Below are 5,311 nucleotides of genomic sequence, written 5' to 3'. Positions count from 1 at the left end.
TGTCTCTGGATCTATTTTGTTCATCAGTTTATTTTGTTCATTAGATTCCACATCTGAGTGAGATCATGTGATACTTGTCTTTCTTGATTAGTCATTTTTAATTCGATGATTGTACTTTTAGGCAAAATGCTCCCAGGCCTGCGGCGGCCCAACGCCCGGACCTGAACTCGGACGCGTGCGCTGGTGTTGGGCGCGTGAATGAGATTTGCTGGCGGTGAACTCAGGCTTGTCTTTGGGACTCAGGACAAGCTTCCCGCTCAGTTCCAGTTCTGGGCGGAATGCGGTGGCGCCTGCACCTGCTGGCGCTGTGGGCGGAGCCGGGACCCGGGTTTGGCAAGTTGGACCTCCACTCCTGCAGCCTGGCCACCTGTTCGACATGAATTCTAAAACTCCACCACTCGGCGGCTTTTATCTTCACCTGTAATTAAAGAAAGACTTTCAACCTTATATTTCCTGTGTTGGAATTTCTTATTTTTATTTTGAAGGCAATTTTTTTAATCCACTAATGCAGCGGCTCTCAGCCTGGGGGTTGCCTAAGACCATCCTGCATATCAGATATTTACATGACGATTCATAACAGTAGCAACATTACAGTTATGAAGTAGCAACGAAAATAATTTTATGGTTGGGTCCCAACATGAGGAACTGTATTATTTAAAGGGCCAGAAGGTTGAAAACCACTGCACTAATGAGTATTTTTTATTAACAACCAAGTCAGCACAGAGGCATCCTCAGTTTCCAATGGTTTCATGCTTTTGAAAACATTACATTTTATGTCTACCTATGGGGCTCTTGGGCTTGTTGGAATTACTGTTTGAAAGACACACCGACAGACTGGGAACCGCGGCGGTGAACTGCTGAGCTCGTGGCCAGGAGTCTCTCCTGCCGGGTGAGTTGGTCACGCAGCATTCTTGCATGTGCTTTTCACACTGACCAAGGTACTATTTGTATCTTCTCTCCTATGGCTGTCGGGGGAACTGGTGATCCCTCTATAACAGATGACATGGTTATGCACTATTTTCATCTAAAAAAAAATAGCCTAATACTTTGTAAACCACAGAACACTGCATGTAAATGATCAACCTTAGCCTCCGCTGCCCTCAAAAATGGTTTGATTTTAACTCTCAGGTAAATACATGATTTAATAAAATAAAATAGTTCACATGATTGCATGTGGCCAGAAATTCAAACAGTTGCATAACAGAAATCTGCTTGCCACAGATTAAACCGAATCCTTTGTGTAACTCTGAAAGGAGATACGTTCTCCAGCGTAAATATGAGGGGAGGGAAGGCCCCCCACATCCGTCACCTTGACATACCATCTTTCAAGCAACGCTTTTGGGGTCCACCTCCCTAAAAGTTGTCGGAGGGTTTAAGAACGGTTTCTGCTTGACTCCCTAGTAATTGTGTTTGCTCTCAAACTCTTTCATCAAAGACTAGACTTGTAAAACGCATTTGTAACTGAAGATGATTTCTTAGGCCAGCATTTCCTAATGTCTAGTGTGTAGACGGCCTGTCTCGGACTCACATGTGTGTGAATTAAAGGTCACGCATGTGTCTCATCGATCCTTCATGTTTGTGAAAGCGACTTAGCCAATGTGGACGGCGGGCAAGGATCGAGCTCCTTTTGTACGTGTTGGCACCTTTAGGCGAGTCTGGGCCCCCACACACCACCTCGGCGTCTGATCCCACAGGCAGCTTTCAGTGAAGGCCGGCGCCCTTGCATTTGACCAGCTGCCCCACACAGATCTTTGCTTTTAGCAAACAGGTGCAAGCTTGTCGTGGGGCGTGTCTGTGGCAGGAAGGCCACGGGCACCTGGTGGGAAGGACTCGCTCCAAGCTGCCTTCCATGACCTCAGGGCTGGTGACCGTGACCGGGCGCCGGTCAGGCAGCGGCCCCAGGGCACCCTAGACAGACGTGCTCCGTGACGGCACTCACAGGCTGGCCTTGTCCACTCACAGGTCTTGTTCAAGAGCAAACTCTCCTAGTCAGGCACCACTCTTGTCGCCACTAATTTAATGAGTATACATTGTTTCTCACGTCCTCTATAGTCAATTACATACCTTCCTGTGTTAATTTAGAGGCAAATTGCTACCCGGCCACCTCTGACGGCGGAGGTCCTGTTAGGACCTATTAAGCATTCCAGTTATGCGTCAGGCTATCCGAACATTTATGCTGAAGGGACGTATGAATGCAGCACCTATTGTAGCACAATCTCTGCAGGGAGGCCCGGGAACCTGCATCTTGGCAAACACTCCGGGTGATATGCTGGGAGCACATCTGGGCACTTTTACAAACGTTGTGTAAAGACCTTGAATGCCACCCTCTCACAGGCCTCCTTCAGGCAAACACGGACTGTTCACTGCCACTTCAAAAAGCATGTACTGCTTTACCAAATTCATCTTTCCCCATAACATTCTTACGTCCTTGGATGCTTTTACGAGCACAACTGCAGAGAAGAAATTCCTGTTGGCATTTGTTTTTGTGATGCCTTCACTGTTTTTGCGATGCGCTGTGCAGGTGCGGACTCGCTCTGCAGGGCTGGAGCGTGCCGTCAGGCCGGGATTCTCAGAGGCAGCCCGAGGGCCACCTGCCCGCAGGAGTGGCCTTCACCGGCTGGTCCTGGCAGGTCTGTCAAGGAGAAGTGGCCGGAGCACTAACTGACCGGCGTTGGCAGCGGGCCCGCCTTCATGGGAGGGGCCCACACGGTTCCTCTTTACGGATTGTAGACAGTGAGCCCAGACCCCTCGTGGGGATGAAGCCGTGTCCACTGAAACCCCCCGTCTCTAAACTCTTTGCTCACCATCTGTTTCCAGCGTTGGCATTAGCTTTCTCTGTCTGCCCTGTTCTATGAGTAATGCTATTTCTTTACCGTGAACTGAGCTGTAATAATACTCACCTTGAAGAGTTTTTATGAAGATGAGAGATGAAGGCGAAGAGCAGCTGTCCAGGTAGAGAGTGCTGTTGTTTTTACTGAACATACTGGGAACAACGGAAAGTGCGTGGACCGGGGTCACGTCGGCGGGAGGGCGTTGAGGAGGACTCGGCTGTCAGAGCTCCCAGAACTTGGCGGGTGAAGTAGTTGCCTAATCAGCCTGGAGCCCTGGTGCAGCGAGCCTCCTGGGCCCTTTCTAGGAAGCGGTGAGAAGTGAGTGTGACTTTAGGGCCTTCGTTTGGGAGCAGCCCATCGACTGGGGCCTCTACCCTCTGTCCTTTTACTCACGTGGCCTTATCGGTGGCTTTAAGAAGTCGCAGGACAGGTATTGGCATTCCTTTTTTTTATCCTCACTTGAGGAGTGAGGATATTTTTTCCATTGATTTTTTCAGAGAGAGGCCATCTGTTTCCAGCGTTGGCATTAGCTTTCTCTGTCTGCCCTGTTCTATGAGTAATGCTATTTCTTTACCGTGAACTGAGCTGTAATAATACTCACCTTGAAGAGTTTTTATGAAGATGAGAGATGAAGGCGAAGAGCAGCTGTCCAGGTAGAGAGTGCTGTTGTTTTTACTGAACATACTGGGAACAACGGAAAGTGCGTGGACCGGGGTCACGTCGGCGGGAGGGCGTTGAGGAGGACTCGGCTGTCAGAGCTCCCAGAACTTGGCGGGTGAAGTAGTTGCCTAATCAGCCTGGAGCCCTGGTGCAGCGAGCCTCCTGGGCCCTTTCTAGGAAGCGGTGAGAAGTGAGTGTGACTTTAGGGCCTTCGTTTGGGAGCAGCCCATCGACTGGGGCCTCTACCCTCTGTCCTTTTACTCACGTGGCCTTATCGGTGGCTTTAAGAAGTCGCAGGACAGGTATTGGCATTCCTTTTTTTTATCCTCACTTGAGGAGTGAGGATATTTTTTCCATTGATTTTTTTTTCAGAGAGAGGGAAAGGGTGGGAGGGGGAGAGAGAGAAAAACATCCATGTGAGAGAGACACATCGATTGGTTGCCTCCTGCACACATCTGTCTGGGGCCGGGGATCAAGCCTGCAACCGAAGTTCGAACCCATGACCCTCCGGTGTGCTGGCCGACACGCTAACCACCGAGCCACACCAACCAGGACTCAGCGTCCCTATTTCTACATGAGAGAGAGGCTCTCACAGACGAAGACCGAAGTCTCTTGCCCACGGTCAGGGGCAAGTTAGAACGTCAGGTCTTCAAACGGCACCAAGCGTTCTTCCCACCGCAGCAGTTATACCAGCAAACTAACAGGGTTACTCAGCACCACTCCTTCCGTCATTCCTACAAGAGTTCAGGGGCCTGGGGAGCTGTTACCCCCAACAGCCATTGTCGTCTCCCACCCTGTCGACACAGACAAGGCTGTCTTTGTCCATGGGGTCCAGGTGTGCTGTGGGCATCGCTCTCCTGAAGGGGCGGGCGCTGTGCCTGCAAGGCCAGCCAGTCCAGCCACGGGCATCACACCCAACAGCATTGGTTTCGCTGTGAAGAAACCAACAAGACATGATTGAAACTCATTTCAGGTGTAGCTGGTGAACATGTATGTCCACCCATCCCCAGGGGTGAAGGATCAGAGCCCAGGACGGAACATGGTAAATCTTCCTTCCCCCATAAGATTGAGGAGCCTGCAACCGAGGTGTGTGCCCTTGACCTTTCCGTCAGCAGGCCAATGCTCTATCCACTGAGCCAACCCGGCAAGGGCAAAAAGCAAGGTTTTAACGCAGGTCCCCCTGATCCTGCCCCATTTATACAAAAGATGACCAGGCGACTGCTTTAGTCGGTGGAGGCCATGCGTCTTGTCCTGTTTGTTCCGGTTCTCGGTGTTGCTTCCCGGCTGCTCCAAGCAAGTACGAGCTGCCTGCAGACAAGCTGTGCGCACAGCCCTCCGAGGCAGGCGGGCTGGCGGCGAGTGTGAGGACTCAGATCTCTGACCGAGAGCGAGGGCGGCTTCTCGAGGACCCTGGGGGGGCTGTTTGGGCAACGGCTCTCCCCTGTGAGTGGGTTGCGAGTGGAGTGCCGAGCGCAAGCCTCCTGACCAGGTCCCCTTACACCCAGTTCATCGGGCGGGTGGGGTTTCCCAACAGGCAGCCCTGGGGCATTGCAGTAATATTCCCAGACCCGCACTACTCCCCTTGCGCGGCCTTTCGCTGCCCGGAAAGTTCCATGTACCCTCTGTGCGCTGCCCCGGCCTGACCAGGGAGTGGGTGCTGGCAGGTGCCCGGGTTTCCATCGTCGCCAGGCGGCCGGAACAGGCTGGTGAGGAAGGGCTCCAGGAAAAACACCCCCTGGCCCATGTCAACAATGCATTTCAAGTGGAGCCGAGCGCCCAGCCAGCGCGGGGGGCGGGGGGGGGGGGGGGGGAGGCCCCCC

The sequence above is a fragment of the Myotis brandtii genome, unplaced genomic scaffold, assembly GCF_000412655.1.
Source record: "Myotis brandtii unplaced genomic scaffold, ASM41265v1 scaffold634, whole genome shotgun sequence".
Classification (NCBI taxonomy): domain Eukaryota; kingdom Metazoa; phylum Chordata; class Mammalia; order Chiroptera; family Vespertilionidae; genus Myotis; species Myotis brandtii.
Note: the sequence above shows the minus strand (reverse complement) of the source record.